At 41.1% G+C, this 17,529-nt stretch overlaps 1 protein-coding gene across 1 annotated transcript in view; it reads left to right on the top strand.

Moving 5' to 3' along the window:
* Nucleotides 1-17,529, top strand: part of LOC119549234 (protein toll) — a 46,065-nt gene that overhangs the window by 10,773 nt on the left and 17,763 nt on the right. The gene's annotated exons all lie outside the window — the stretch shown is intronic.

Raw genomic sequence — 17,529 nt, 5'->3', positions numbered from 1 at the left:
CTCTGCTCCATAATAAAATGGAAAATATTTGTTAACGTTTTTATGCAAATCAATGACGCTGGCGTGAGCTAAGCAAATGCGGCGGTGGTACCACTGCCCCAAGATGCGGGGGAATTTATAATAAAATTTTGACATGGCGACAGAACAACTTGACAGCCATAAAACATCAAAAAGTTATCGCTCCATCGCCATCCGCATCCGAGTTCCCCTGCATCAGCCGCCGGCGGATGGGATGGACATGTGTCCTGGCTCCTCGGAGCAAACCGTTTCGCTTTTCGGTTTTTTTTTCCTGAGTTTTCTTGTCCTGCTGGTCCTGTTCGGAAAATTTAAAATCAAGAAAATGCGGGAATTACGTTTGTTTTTCCCCCATCTTGGCTCTCTTCACTTTTTTTTACTTGTATAGTCCTTGTTTTCATCATCAGCAGTGAAATGCATAAAGTTTTTCGCAAAAGTTGCTGGCTGGATTTGTTTGTCGCAAAGGGTCGACAATGGATGATTGTGGAGTGGGTAAAAAAAATGGAAGAGGAATGGCAGGGGTATAAAGTCGAAGGATCTGGAAAGTTTGCCCCGCTCTACGCCGGGATTTTCCTGGGGTATTAGCGTTGTTAGCCCCACGTTTTGCCTGTGTTATGCTTGATTTTGCCTGGGCCCTTTCCCAATTTCATTCTCTGCTTCACTTTCTCCGTACTTTTCTTTTGCCGCAGTTGACTTGACTTCACTTCGCCTTTGGCCCCGGCGTTAAATTTGCTCGGGTGCGTATGTGCGTTTTTCGAGGGGGGAAAAAGGGGGGCAGAGATTTGTCAGAGCAAGTCAAAAAGGCTCGAGAATCTTTTTCTTGCGGTTAGAGGCGAAACCAATTTGTAGATTTGAAAAGTTTCCCTTGAAAACCGTTAACAGGACACTTTGAATATTCTTCAGAAGGCGGTGGGAATGGAGAGAGGACTTTCCCGTTGAGTTTTTTTCACCATTTTTTATGCTTTTTGGCACTTGGCACAGAAGGACAAGCGAATAAGTTGGCAGGCAGCTGACAGAGAACGAGAAGTTGGCTTTTATTAGCTGCGAGAGACCCTTCAAGTATCTGGTAATAAGTTTTCAAGATTTTCTCCCGATAACCAAGATAATGGAGAACCAACTCTGACCCTCGGATTCCCCGGTTCTTTTGTGCCCAGTCACTCTGTGGCACTTTTCAATACACCCCATATATCCTGCTTTTCACGGGAGGCAAATATAAATTCCGAGATAAAAATCTATATGGTGTGCATATTTCGCGCACCTTGACTTGTTTGTTTTTTTCCCCTTCTCTGGCTCTTTCACTTTCAATAAAAAAGCATAATTCTTGTTTTACAACGCGAGGCCGCCAAGGATAATACCTTGAATGCCTGGCAAACACATTCCCTCGACTCTTTGCATGTGCGAGTGTGATAAAGGGGATTTAAGATTCACCAGAACGATAAATTGCGGTAAAAGGTGTCTCTCATTCTGGGCAACAAGGATCCAGATCCGTTTATATGTACGTATGTATACGAGCGAGTATCCTGCGGCCGTGTTTTGCTGATAGCCAAAATCTTTCGCATTGAAAAACATGATTTTTAACTGGCAGAGCTGAAAGGCGAATCCGACAGTCTAGATGTATGTGGGTACCATCGTCTGTGAGAAGGCTGTTTGCACGGTGCACAAATGAAATGAGATTTCCCAGCAGAGATAGAAATACTCACTCACATGCAGAGAAAACAATTGTATTTTAAATCTGCAAAAATATTACTTAAATATGAATGTAAGACAGGATATTTGAAATTATATCTTGAAAAACTCCATAGGATAATCTCTGTAGTTCTATAAAGGAATCCCTATTTTTCAAGTGGGAGATCAATCTATAGAACAGTTAGATATAGAAAAAATCTAAGCCTAATTCTCTAAAGATTTTAAATATTCTATTATATCAAATTAAAACTTTGACTAGAATTTTTAGAAATTTTTCCCAGTGCACACACACGCACACAAACGCGGGGAGAGACAAACGCACACATTCAAAGGCATATACGTGTTCCCATTCAGGTGGAGCATATGAGAAATTCTCAATTTGAATGCAAACATGTTGGATTATTATGATTTTCTTCCTACCGTTGGCAGTTTTTCTTGTTAGTTTGCTTGCTGGCTTTTTTTCCTTCTTTTGTGGTGGATCCCGGGCTCCAGCTTCTGGGTATTTTCTGTGTGCGCAGAGTGAAATGCCTTTGCTATGAATCTTTTTTCACCGTGCTGTGTGACAAGTATTAAGTGCAATCAAAAGAAGATTTACAAGCGTCATGAATGAAATATTTGCACCACATCTGGCCGCACACACGAATGGCTTACAGATTGTATCTGTATCTCAATCTGCATGCCGCATCTGAAGCTTTATCTGTATCCTTATGTGCACTTGCGTGGCGAGTGTTTGCGCATAAAAACCCATTTGACATGGTTTGATATTTTTGTATGGTCACCCGCCCAACCTATTATCCAAAAAACAAACAGTTTGTCTATCTTGATCAGTCTGCAGGTGAGTTTAATTATTGATTATGGCACTGAAAACCGGGGAAAAGAAGGGGGAGAGAAGGGGTAAAGAAGGGGAAAAGTCAGGGGTTCAACTGGCAAAGTGAAAGGATGTGACACCAAAATGGCAAAAACTCGCTAATAAATTTGTTAGCTCTTCTGTCCGTGAAAGCGTGGCTTTTGGCTTGTTGGTTGGTTTCGACGTTTTTGGCTTTTCGTTACATTTTCCCAGGCGGCGGTAGTCGCATGACTTTTGAATAACCTTTCCCACAATTGTTTGCGCTTGTTGTGCACCAAATTGCACAGACAATTGCCGGCGATTCACTCGCGTATCTGCTGGATTCACAGCTTCACATTCAGCTTCAGCTTCAGATACAGCTTGAATTCGAGCCCACAGTTGATTGGCGCAACTCGCTATCGCATTCACATTCGCATTCGCATATTCATGATGACACACACATGTACATATAGCACATATTGTGCATGCATAACTAAGCAATCCAGCAATCCAGCTGGCAAACTGAAGTTCGCCTCCATGATTTAGCAATTGAGACGACGACGAGAAGGAATAACGACGATTAAGATGCGCCATCTGGCTGGATTACATTGAATTGACTTTGGGGCCATAATTGATGGCTTTCCAATTCACAGGGGCCAAAAGCGGGAATGGTTAGAACGGGATGGATGAGGATGAGGGGGCTTATAAGTCGATATCCACCCGAGCCTTTGATGTAATACAATGCGCGCAATCTCGCATTTGACACTCTCCAAAAATTAATGATCTGGCAAGCCGCAAAAACCCAGCGAATTCGAGTGTGGCTGTGGATGGCAGTTAATAAACGAGTACCCTCATGAGTGCCTGGCTCCTCTGGTTTTAGTTGGGCCTCGGCTTTCGCAGCAGATTGTTCATTTGGAGTGGCACTTCTTTAATTAATAATCCATGGGCTGAAGATAATTGAGGGTGCCAGTTCATTAGCATAAAACAGAAAGCTAAGAAAAAGATTCTTGACGTTTTTGGTACATATATTTCTAATATGTAAGAAATTCTTTTATTTCAAACCTTACACAAAGTTTAGAACCAGTTTAGATTGCATTATCTCAAAACTGAAAACAAATAAAAATTTATTTATGTTTTATGAGCCATTTGCAAGATTGATCTTGCTATTTATTTTAAATATATGCGTAAGCTAAAGTTCCACCCAATGAATCATTAGCAAAAATGTTTCTCGAGTTTGGCTTGTGCAGGCATTTAGAAAGCGATTTGTTCAAACGCATTTTGGGGCTAGTTATCAGAAGTTAATGGATGCGCTGATATTTTCCCAAATTGCTTTTCTTGTCTTTGGAGCATAATTTGCTTATCATCGCAGGCGAAATGATATGTGGCGTACCATGTGTGTGTGCCAGCTGTTATGTAAAAATATCGTAAAAATGCCGTTCCAAAAATGGGCTCTGAAAGAGGCAGTAAAAATCGATGCAAACCAGATAGATATACTATATACATATACCGCTGGCATGTGTGTGGCTGTATGTATTTATGGGCAATTTTCAGGAGTGCTTTAAAGTGTAAAGCGTGTTCACTCGGACCGAAAACCAAACCAAACCCGAAACCAGCGCGAAATGATATGCTAAGGTATAATATACCTTGTATGCAAGGTAAAAATGCGGTGAGCAGAAGGCTATGGCAAACAAACATTGCGCATACGCCGCGTTAATTTGCATTGTTATCAAACGCCGCTCCACTGCGGTTCGCTGATGCGCATCCTTATAGAAATCCGAGGGCAAGAAGGACCCCGGACCAAGGACCGACCTCCTGCCAGGCAACAGGGCCACCATATACCCACTGTTTTGGTTGCCAGCCGCACCACGTGGCGTATGCGTAACTTCATACGGTTTGTTTTTATGCCGTATGTGTATGCGTTATTAAATTTATTTGACTTGACGTGCTCGCACACATTGGATGGGTTTAAGGATGTGGATGTGGATGCGGATAAGGATGAGGATGCGGAAATGGCTACGGCAAACATCGAAGGATGTTACATACCATACGTCCCAAGGTCTCGGGTTTCCAGTTCCGAGTTCCGAGCTCTGCGGCTGCTGGTGGCTATGCAACTGCCCCAACATTTCTCATTCTCATTTAATATTTAAATTGCTTGTGGTTAAAATATCTCATGTGCTCTTGTGGCAATTTATATTTTAAATTATTAATTCTGCCTTATTACGTTACATACAACACATTTCTCCAGCCTCTTTTTTGTATGTGCCCCTCCCTCGTTTTGCCAGCTCAATTTCAAGCTTGACTTGATATTTATTCAAAAACACACGCCATGCCCAAGCAACAGCTCACATGACTTAGATTTTTTAGAGGGTGAGAGCAAAAGGGGATTTCCTTTTTGGGTACGCAATTGAATTTGGTTTCTCTTTGGATTTTCTATTTGCATTTCAAAAGGAATTTTCAATTAAAATGTCAACATAATTTAGAATTAATTTTTGAATCCATTCCATTCGTTCATGTAAATAGGTTTCTAGGCTGGGATAATTTAATTTTAGTTTGTTTTATTTTCCTTAAAAGAAAATTGCTTTGGGCCTTGGAGGAAAACTAAAATAAATTGCATGTTGTGTAAACAAGAAAAATTACTTTTTCAGCATTTGTATATGTGTTGAGCATTTCCTTTGCTTTTTTCTTGCCCATGTTCAGCTTTAAAAGTGATTTTGGCTTTGATTTTATGCAATATGCTATTTCAATCTTACTCAACTGAAACGTTTTTGGTTTCTTAATACTACTTCCTTGCTCTCTAACCTTGTTAAATAAATATTTCTTAGAGTCTGCTTAGACTTAAAAGGAATTTGTGTTTGTTATAACCCAGACTTCACTAGTCATTTTAAATGGATTTTATCTTCAATGCAAACTGGCATGCTGTATGAAAAATGTGAAACATTCTTTGATATTCATTTAAACCGAGTAAAGGCAGATAAGAAGTGCCTGCTGCCATGTACAACTCTGATTCTCTGACTATCAGTTTGAACTGCCCCGAACCCCTTTTTCGACTATATCAAATATCGTTCTATGTGCCTGATGGGTATTAAAAACAAATACATTTTATTCATGGCTGCGTGTCAAAGTTTTTGGGGAATATTTATTTCACAGCGGCTTGTATGTGTTCTCACTTCTTTCGTTTGTAATTTGTGTATTTTCTTTTTTGATTCAAACTTTTCTGCTTTTATTTCGACGGAGTCGCATGTGAATTTTATATCCTTTATTTACGCATAACTTTGCCTCGCGCGTTGCGCAACAAAAGTTGGTAAAACCGCTGAAATGCAATTCACTGGAGTTGCTCGTTCCTAGAACGGCTGATGCAAATAAAACTTTCATTTGTATTCATAAATTTTACAATATTTTTGCTGCCAACTTTCATGGCTTATGAAAAACCACAAAATGGACAAACATGTTAAGTTTAAGCGATTTGTTATTTAAGCAGATAGACACGCTAATTGCTTGGCATTATTTTAAGCGGCTTATATAAGTGCGTGTTCCCTTTTTCCAATTTGGTATTAAAGCTCATCAAATGCTTATCTGCTATCAGCGCCCAGCCAACTGCTAAAAGCAGCAGATCCTGGCAACGCATTAGCAAAAAAAAAAAATAAGAGGAGGCAGCCTTAATAAAAAAGGAAATGTCGCATAATCAGATGTGTATGTGTGGTCCTGACAAATGATACAAGGCCCTGAGGGAATGGAGGTTTAGCAGTTCATAGACCCCCCCGAGGCAGACGCCCAGTATTTTTCATTAGGCGCGAAAAATATTAAACAGACGACAGGCAGGAATTATTATCCTGAATCTGGCAGCCGGCGGTGGCGATGATAACAAATTACGTATACGCATCGCACATACGCCGCGTTGTCGCAGGAGACCTCATCAGCGGGAGCTGGCATTTCGCAATTTTTTTCGCTCCCACCCTCTTATATATATTTAAGCATCGTTTTAGCCGCACTCGTGGCAACGTCTGGCTGTGGCAGTTGGCCCTCTAAGCTGTTGTGATTGTCAGTTGCGTTGCTAAGCTGTTTCAGGAGGAGGATATGGAGCTTCCATCATCGGCAAACAATTGTTTACGCTGGCAGCGATGCGTGTGCTGGGTCCTCCTCGGGCACTTTATTATATTTGTAATATGTATTATGACATTTCTTTTATGGGCTTTTCCCTCTCTTGGCCGATGATTTGTCGATCGAGGAATCGAGGCACGGCACACACAGTGCGTTAAGCCTCGCAAAAGAAGGAAGTGGGCGTAATTGCGTTTCTATGTTTGCTATTTGTATGCCCTCATGTGTTCATTTCCGCACGCAAATAAACAGGGTAAAATCAGGCAACGGCCTGAGATTGAACCCATACCCCTAGAAATTATTGATCCTGAAATGGTGCGAAGAGGGTGGGATGGCAAATGCTCGGGATCACATAAATTTATTGTTTATGAGAGACTGGCATGCCAGATTGAAAGGGGTGTTGACAAATCCTGGGATCCCGAAAGCCTGACCTGCGGCACTTCATAAAACGTAATCCGGCTTCGTGGCTGCCAGGGCCGCTTATGACAAACATAATCATTAAGCCATTATTATTATTACACTTATGGTATGGGGGTTCCACCGCCCACACGCACATAAATTACTCGAGAATATCGTGGGTTTGGTCTGCCGTGCCAACCCGAGCAATTCCCAATGATTTACGGTCCATATTCCGGTGGAGGGGAAAAGGACCTTCTGAAGGCGTCGCCACTGCGTTGCCATCGATAAACAACTCGAAATGAAATGCAATTCCGAGGGAAATGCAAAAGGAGGAAGGTCCTGCGTCCTGTCTGCGGCAGACCTTCCTGCGTATCAAGTGTGTGCACAGCCCGACTTGTCCATCTATCTGTTTGTCGATATTGGAAATCCGATTTTATGGGTTTTTATTTCGTTTGACTTTGCGCTGATTTTCAATTGCTTTTCGCACCCGCTCTCTGCGCTCACCCGTTCACCCCATTTTATCCCAGGTCTCATACTTTTAATAATAACTTTTGCAGGACCCGGGATGCAGGATCTTCGAGGTCCTTGTTCCGTTCTTTTTTTTTTTGTATTTTTATATCCCAGTGCGGCAAATTGTTTGTCTTTCATTCTCTACGCTTTGGTTCCCCATCTCTCTCTCTGCGGTCCTGCCTTATTTTTGATTTTATGAAATATTTATGCCTGGCTTTGGTCAACAGGGAAATTGATTTTTCTTGCCACCTCCTGGTCATGGATTGCCCCATTTCCCTGTCGCACGTGTCACGTACATGTCCTGCGACAGCCTGTTGAGAAACAATTACAGAAACGCCCAAAGCGGCCAAAAGGACCACGCCCCATCGCCACGAACAGCCGCCCCTCTTTTTTCGAAACAGGTGTTGACATGTGTCGCGGCAACGAATTAATAAATATTTTATCATTTGTATAAACACAACATTTCATTAATTTTTATATATTTGCGTGCGCCGGCATCCTTTTGTCTGTGACTATGCATATTCTTCTTAATTAATCGGCCGTGTCGCGTAGTCCTTTGTGTAAAATTATTGGTAAATGCAGCCGGCAATTAAATACTTAATGCCAAAGTGCAGAGTTAAACAGCCGCAGCATCAGCAGCAGAAACCAGAGGCATTGTCAACATCATCATCAACAGCAGAATCACCATTGTCATTTTGTTAATGGAGTGGACTGGAGTTCTGCTCGCCCCATAATAATAATAATAATGATAATAATAATAATAATATTAACAAGAACGACATCCACGATAATGTGGACAATTCCTTTTTGCATATTTTCAGTATTTATTATCAAATGCTTTCAATTGGGTTTCAACCAATTAATTTTCATAATGACCACATAGCATGCGGGCGTTTCAAGAGCCACATGCAATTTTAATAATTTTAATTAACCGGCAGACAGTGCTTAATGTGCCTGTAAATAAATTAATGTGCCATATCAGACGGTACGGGTATAATGCCGCTTAACTGGTTAATCCTTGCATTAAATCTAAATGCCTGAAGGCATTAGCCAGTTTGACACTTTTACTCACTGTGCTTGTCACTTGCTTAATACTTTTACTTCTGCTTCTATTCAGACTTGCATATTAAAATCATCATTTTTCATTTTCCAACACCCCACCCTCGAAAAAAAGGGGTGGGGGGGGGGGGTGGTGGGGTGGTAGTTCCCAGTGGGTGAAGGTCGCACGCACATGACGACAGTCATCAGTCAGTTGGTTAACTCGCTGTGGCCCGCTTTTGGCCCACTCTATGCGTTTAAGTGCTTGTTTGAGGTTTACTCGCAGTGTGACCATAATCTGCCACAGACACTTACACACAGCGACGTCAACAGATAAATAAACAAGGACCAAGGACCGAGTACGGCGAGTGACAGGGACAGACAATCGGCAAAAGACAGAGACGGGGGGAGGGGATACAAACGATGTCCTGGCGTAGCCTGATTAATGATGTTGCGACAATAATTAATTATATGCCTGCATCGGGGGAGTGATGGTGGTGAATGCTTGGTTGCTTTGTGCAAAGTGCTGGGTGGTGTGGGGTCAATACAAGGTTTTAGTGTGGCCAATACCGCAAGTATTTCATTTCATTCGCGAGCCGTTTTACAGGGCTCGGCTTTGGTAAGCCGCAAAAGCCACTAAATGTTGCCTAAGCAATTGCCTCGGTGGTCAGTGGCGGGTGTAGGGTTTTTCTTTGAGGGGATTAACTGTAGTGCTTAAAATTTGGAAAATTTAATATTGTGATTTCTATAATACAAATTTAAAAATTTTAAAAATAAAGTTTGTTTTAATATAATAAAATTGATATATCTTATGGACTGATGAAAGAAGATGGCTACCCCATAAAAGTACTGTATTTTAAAGCCCGCTTTGTACTTTCTCCACATGCGAAATCAAAATGTAATCAACTGTTCCCCTTATACATACCTCCTTGAAAAACCCCCTCTTAAAATTCTTCTACCCACCTCTGTTCGTATGGTTCGTTGCTTGGTTGTTGGTGGTCCGTCAAAATATATTAGACTCGATTGTTATCGGGCACTCCTTTAGCCACTCAAGTGCTGGCAAAGCTTTGGGGTAGCAATTAAAATGCAATTTAAGATATTTCTGCATATCCACCACCTCGGAATTCTTCGACCGTGTTTTTCGCGTTCATTGCCACCCGCGTTTTCACCGTTTTCTGTGAGTGTGTGAGTGCATGATTTAGACATTTCAATTTGCATGTGTTAACATGCAATGCAAAAAGGATTCGATTCTTATCGCTGCCACATGCCAAAGGCCAAAAAAAAAAAGGAAACACTGGCGAGGGAGCAGTGCCCGAGTCCTGTCTGCAGATCCCCAGGAACTGTTGGCCAATACAGCAAGCACTTTTCTCTTTACTTTCTTTTACTTTCGAGTCGAGGTTTATAATGGCGCAACTTCCATGGCATGCAACGTGCAGCACACACACACATGTACACCCACACACTCCACCCTCGCAGACATATATGTGTTTTTCCGCTTTCCTTAACTCCCCGCAATGTGGAAGTTTGAATATCCTGCGGTAATTTCCACTATTTTTAGTACTTTGTTGCCCTTTTGAACTGTCATTACTGCGGCTTGCCGAGTTGAGTGAGGAAAAAGGGAGGTTAAGGAAAGGGGTTAAGTGACTGCCTGGTGAGTTTTTTATTTTTTCGGGTGGCGCATCTTTTCGCCCATCCGTTTTCCGCTTTTCCTCATGCCCGGAAAAGCCCGCCCCCACACAATCCTTTATTTGCATGCGAGTTGAGTTACTTTTTATGGATTCCTGCATAAGCGGTTGGTTTACTAAGGAAAAAGAAATATATTTATATATATATACATACATCCAGCAGAACTTGGAAAACTCGCATAACTTTGATGGGGATTTTTGATTACTCCTAAAATGGCTTCCAACTCAAGCTCCCTCTTTCCTCTTCTTTCACTCTAATGCGCAATTAGAGCGCCATTCGTTGATTGAGAAATTAGCCAAGTTTGAGTTGCGTCCGTCAAAAGACCGTTTTTGGCGTGGCCAAAGGACTTATGTGGCATTAAAACGTTCAGAAGCCATTCTTCATTATGCTGGCCAAAAACGACGGACCACTGCGGACGTGGACATTGCGTGAGCCTCCATTTTGCCCACTTTCCCAAGGACAATTTCGTGTGTGCGTGACAATTGTCCGTGGTTGGGAAAAATCCGTAGTTGGAACTCACAGCTTTCGTCCCGTTTTTGTTATGTTCTGTATGCCATGCATGTCCCATAATGCTGTTAGGACACCATACAAAAATATTAATTTCTGTTGATTATAATCTAGAATGAGGTCTTATCTTACACGAACTAAACTGATGATAGGATTTTTGATGCATGGCTTAAGGCTTAATTGAATTTTTATGTTTTAAAACTTGTATTTTACACTTTATAAAATGCGAATGGCGAAATCAGTTCTTGGAAAATAACTTTTACCATTTTAGAATATTAGAAAAAAGTTTGGATGATCTAGCTTTAGAAGTAAGGCATTTTAAAAATTATAAAGGCAAATTTATTTTTTTATATATATAGATAACATTTTAAATTTGTATTTTTTTTCAGTTGGTTTTATGGTTTTCCTAACACCTTTAGCGACTATTTTTTCTTCAGTGTACATACTTATCCATCGCATTCCTCACCTCCACCTAATGAAGTTGCGCCTTGGGGTTTCGGGGAAATTGACCAAACCAAACTGAGGCAGCTCCACTCGGGCGATTTCTGCTCGCACATTAACCCCGAAATCGGTTAAAACGCAGCGAGAGCCCCACAAAATTGGCACGTTAAAAGCGTCTATAAAATGCATGTGTAAACAAGCCCCGAACTCGTGTCCAATTATGGCCGGCACACACGGAGGAAAAAGGAGCTTTGGCGGATGAGGATGGGGTGTTTCGGAGGGTCGAAAGCCGAAAGCAAACTTTTATCTAAACAAACAGCTCGTTTGGGCCAGGCTAAAATGGACGGAGACGAGGCGCGGCGTGCTAAAAATAAATGAAGACATTAGCGGCGCTCAAATGACATGTTATCGACTTTGAGGGCCAGCGGGCCAAGTGATGGCGGACACAGCAATTACCGTTAGCAGCTAACACACATACATGGTCATTGCCCTGTATGTGTGTTAACCTGGATCATAAATAAAGAGCTATAATGGAGGTAACCTTTTGGGGGCAAAAAAAGACAGAGAGAGTGAGTGAGAACAGCGCGGCTGTGACTGCGTTTGCCTTTCAGCTTTTTTAAGCGCGCTTCAGATTCTTGCGAATGATATAGGAACATGCAAACTTCCGGCGGAAGTGCAGGCGTGCGACAGGGACGGAAGACCATTTCCCCACGCCATACACCCAAATACACCGACACGAAAAAGCCATTAACACACATATATGTGCAGGGTTTCGGGTAGCCGTTTTTTATGTGTTTGCGATAAATTCTCATTTCGCCGAGCTGCGCTTTTTCGCCGCAATCAGTTGGGTGGAAGCAACATAAATATTTTACCAGCCAGCCAGACTGACAGACAACCAAACAGGCAAAAGGACTAAGGACTAGGGACAGTTGGTCAGGAGGCGGCCCGGCTCGAAGGCGATGGCGAAAAGGCCACCACATAAACTTACAAAAGTTGCGGCATTTTCAAAATGCAAATTACCATGTGCGAGTTCTTTGGACTCCTTACCATCTACCATCTACCCTCTGCCCTTTAACCCCCCGTTCAACGCCCCGCAGGCACTCAATCAAGCCACACGAGCCCATCAATTAAAGGTCATTTACATGTCAATGCAGCGACCGACGGCCAGCAGCAAATAACGAAAACAACAGCAACAAACCGCAAAGTTTTACACCCAGCACAACTTCACTGTAATTGAAGCATTTTGGCCCACGTCATTGCTCAGATTTGTATCGCCGCTTGAAAGCAGGGGCGTAGACTAGGCAGAAAAGGGGCCTAGAAAAAAAATACAACTATGGTGTCAAAATGTCGGTAGTATGAAAATGCGGTGCCACCACCATTGAATTATACTGAAAAAGTTGTAGATCTCTGATTAAAATTTAAATATCAATACCACAACTAGGCAATTTAAAAAGCCCCCTTGCCTACGCCACTGTGCGATGGCCCTTGCATGTTTATGGCCCCTATTCAGACCCTACTTCTTCTTGGTTGGGTGAAAAAGACTTTTGTTACGAAATTGCATTTGCTGTTGCCAAATACTTTGCAGTTTGTAATTTTAACTGCGTTGCAATTTGTTAAGTGCAATGGCCAGTGTGTTTATTTTGGTGAATTTAAGTACAGAGCAGAATGGTGTAACTATAAAAATGAAGTTATTAAAGTCACGAAGAGAAGCGTTTCTATAACAAATTTGAACTGTGTGATTTTAAATTTTCGTGATGTTGAACAAGAGGCTTTGGCCCATAAATTCCAAAATCGCTTTAATATCAACAGAATTAACAGGCAAACGCATATCGACCGCTAACGCACAAACAGAGGCCAACAAACGAGCCTTTGTTTCGTCAACATCATAATGTCGCCCGTTGTGCCGCTTCCGCGACAGCGGCCTAAAGTTCCGACCCCTTTGGGGTCCAAAACCACCCACCAAAAACTACCCTCCGAGCACCACCCACTCACTCAGACGTCGAGGGTGCTCTCCTCTTCTCCTGATTTGCATTTTCGACATTGTTTGGCCCGATGATGACTGCCACGCCTCCTTTCTGTGATGGAACCCATTACCACCTCCCCTCACTTACCAACCGACGGCAATTTATGTGTTGCATTGTTTATGACAGATTTATCGCAAGTTAATGACATACGACCGCTGATTTATGTAGCCAACACAAATATGCCAGCGAAATGACGCGGAGCTGACAGACGAACTGAATGCATACTGAATTGCAACTGAATGGTGAATATTGAAAGCCAAGGATCTGTCCGCCAGAAGTGCTAATAAGCACACCTCAGCGGATCGAAAGGGAATATATTCCATTTGATCTGCAGTATTGGATGATGATTTCTGCAGGAGCTGAAAGAACTGCAAGGGAAATAAAGCAGCAACGGGGAGTGATTATTTTCACATTCACACAACTGCAGATAATTTGTTTACTCGTTTTGTTCCTTCGCTTTTCACATCCTTTAAAAGGGTGTTGAAGTTTTGAGTAGATGTTCGTAACATTATTTTTCGTTATTAAGATTCCCTTTGTCTTAAACAATGATACTATCTCTCCTTTTGTATCCTAACTTATATTAGAATATGTAATGCCCTTTTCTATGATACTATTTTTCATAACAATATGTTCAATGCACCTTATTCATATCCAATCTTATTATATTCTATAATATTTTATCCTCTTATAACATAATCAATTCTATTTTATCCTTTTTTTCCTATCCAAGTTTTTCCTCTCTTATCAAACCATAGATATCCAATTTGATATACTCAATGAGTGAGAATATTTATCTTGTGTTTTCTCTGAAGAACTTTGTAATCTTAGAATAAATGAATTCATTAGGATGCAAGATTTTAACAATTTGACTGGGACTTTAGAATTCTCTTAGGAGTTCATTTTAAAAATCTGATAATAAGGGTATAAACAGTTTGGGCATTTAAGTTCCAAAGTTTCCTTGTTCTTCTTGCAGTTTCCTTTTCCTCCTGTTGCCTGGGTGCTGTAATTTTAATAATGAGAAATTGTCAGCGCATAAAATGAAGTCCAGACAACGACAGCTGACACAACAACCCACAGTAGTGGACCGGGCGAACATCCAAGTTTCCCTGCATCCAATTCCCAACCCTCCGCCACTTTTAATTTAAAGCTTTTGCACATTTACGCGTCAGCTGCCCGTCTTGTTGATGTTGTTGTTAATGTTGTTCTTGTTCTTGTTGTCATTGTTGTTGCTCGTATATAATAATAAGTGCTCACTCTTCTTCTTGTTTGAACTTCCTTTCTGGTCCCGGCCATGCAAATATTTATATGCCAACGTTGAACTTTGTTGATTACAAAAAAAAAAGAAAGACCGGAACGAAGCGGAACACGAAGAGGGGAGCAACAAAAGTGAAAAGATTTTTTGTATCCTTCAGATACGTTTTTTTTTCCCAGTTCAGTAATTTTTTTTTTTTTTTTTTTTTGGAAGTAGGTTAAGAGAAAACACTGTTTTTTCAAGGCTTTCGTTTCCTTTGTAGGAATAAGTTTATTTGGCCAAAGGTCAAGAGTAATACACCCGAAAGTGATGTACTCGTATAAATACTATATATATACACGATCCTTTGCGTGCCATGAGAAATGGCCAAGCGAATTCGGGGCTCCAGTTTTTTGAGGTCAGCCATATATTTCAATTAAAGTTTAACATGCAAAGCATAAAGAATAAAATTCCTACGGCTTGAAGTCAGATTCTTTTTTTTATTTTGGCTTGTGAAACTCGAAACTCCACACAGCTCATCGTGTTATAATGCTAATAAAAGATGATTTATGCGTGTGGAAAATGAAGCAAATATTCTATGGGGGCAACTTCCCAGAGAACTTTGTTGTGGTTAATGCGTGCGACTTGCTTCCTGGCCCACAAACAACGTGGCAATATCGACTTTCGAGCCGATGAAGAAGTGGAAAAAGAAGGTAATTAACACGCCGCACAACAGCAGAAGCCACAACACACAAAAACACCTAGAACGTCAGCGAGAACAATGCATAAATCTACTTTCCTGGTTCAATGCGCCTGCTGCGGTTGGCAAACGTGATTAGAAAAGAAAACCAAAAGCGAGGGAGCCACTGGAACTAGTTTTCTTTTTCTCTTCCTATAGAGGAGGTGCATACCTTTAGCATAATGGGAAATCGAAGCCGCCACAGAGAACGGTAAAAAGCAACAGCCGCAACAGTAGAAAGAACTTCAGCTAACCGAAGTTGGTTAGAAAATGGGAAAAGCAGGCGGAGGAAGCTTAGAAAGTGCTGTGGAAACCGAAGAAGCAGGGCAATGAATCGTTTCGGCCACATTTAAAAGGCTTTTTCTCTTGGCTAAAAAAGCCAGCCAAGCGCGAATTATGCCCATGAAACATGTGTGTTGTAAAAGATACATACACCACACACACGGGGAGTTTGCAATTGAAGTAATTACAAATGCACAGCCATTCTACATTCTAAATGTGGCGAACAAAGGAAGGAAAATGCTGAAAAGAGAGACGTTCGGAGTTGCATGAATGAAAGACCCAAATGCATACACAAATAAATTAGCAACTAAACAAAAAACAAAGCCAACACACATGCTGCTGTATAATTATGTAAAAATGGAGGGCGCGTGCATCCACACACAAGATACAAGATACAAGATACATGCCGCATGCTGCATATGGTTATGGTTGTTTGCCTGGCAACCTAGCAACGTGGCAACACATTTGCACATTTCATTATTTAACAAAAAGAAGCTGGCATGGTGGGGCAATAAAAATGCTGCCATCCTCACTTTTATTAACATCCATTGAGAGCTGGCTGCCCTAAGCAGGGCTCATTATGCTAAAGCTACCCATACTATGTCTATTAAAATTAAAATGCACTGAGCTCGGCTCTTTTTTTTTATAATCTTTCATTCGTAAAGTAGGAGAACCGAAATTGCCACACAAAACGGTGGAGGTGGAAGGGAAACTGGTCTGCCACTTCAGTGATTTTCAATATGAAAATGCAGCCAGACAGAGCTGACAGACAGCCAGACAGGCGGACGGACAGACAGCCGAAAGGGGGGAGTGTGGGTCGGGTCTGAATGCATGTTACCGCATGCTTGGATGAATACGAATGCAGGAGCATTATGTGGCAACAGTCAGGGATTGCGGTTTTCAGCCTATGCAAATTAGCAGATATATATATCTGCCATAAACGCGATACATGCGGATAGTAGATAGCCGAGTGCTTGCGTTTATCGCAGCAATTTAAGGAACTCATCGCAAAGATAAGGCCTTTTAAAGGTATCACTGCACAAAAACAAAAGATGTTCTCTACAAAGTAAGATGATTGCATTTTCAGTTCACATATCACTACACTTTACCTAAACCATTCACATAGGGTTTTAAATCTCTTCTTAAAATGCTTAAAAGTATGCAAGAGTGTATTAAACAATTTAAAATTATATATTTAGGCACCAATACTAGTTAAATGTTTTCGAAAATAGCAACAATGAATACCATTTAAAACAATTTTTTTTTATAATACTCTAAAGAATTTAAGTACATATATTTCTATCTGTGCATCCTCTCAATCAATTGCTACAGCTGTCGATCCATAAGATATTCAATGCTTCGTGTGCCAAGGTGGTGAGCAAAATGTTTCGATAATCTGTGCTAAACATGCCATGTGAAATGTTGAACAAATCAAAAGATAAGTCCGAATAGCATGGAAAGTCAAATAAATATTTGAGAAAATACAGCATACATATTTCGTATTCCTTATTTACCCTCACTGCCACACAAAAAGGCAATTGAATTAGAAATTCTTGAGAAGTTGTCAGTTTAGATAACTGGCAATTTGTATGCGGCGAGCAATTAGAAAATTTTGGACCTCAAAATAAAATAACAAAATAACAGACACACACGAAAGCGACAGGACATACAGACAGACAGCCAGAGAGATGAGCTGATGAATTTAGTGAGCAGGAGCTTGGCCATGCATACAAAATAAACAAAGAAATACAAAAGATGTTTCCTTATTTATGGCCGAGTCCCAGAAATATATTCAAATATGTAGATTTGCCAAGTTTATTTCACCCTTTCCCTTTCATTTTTGGGCTATGCACATGGCAGAAAGGCAGGAAATAACCGAATTACAGGACACGACCTTTCCCATTGCGACCCCGGCAGCTGGGATCTTTTCGGGGTGAAATTTGTGAAATTTGTTATTTATTTGCAATCCGGGCTTAGTTCTTAATTATTTTCTCTGTGCAACTGTTTTGTAACCAAACAGAAATCTTTTACCATTTCAATTCAATTGGTC

This window comes from Drosophila subpulchrella, chromosome 3R, assembly GCF_014743375.2.
Source record: "Drosophila subpulchrella strain 33 F10 #4 breed RU33 chromosome 3R, RU_Dsub_v1.1 Primary Assembly, whole genome shotgun sequence".
NCBI lineage: Eukaryota > Metazoa > Arthropoda > Insecta > Diptera > Drosophilidae > Drosophila > Drosophila subpulchrella.
This window is presented reverse-complemented; position numbering and strand designations above follow the sequence as displayed.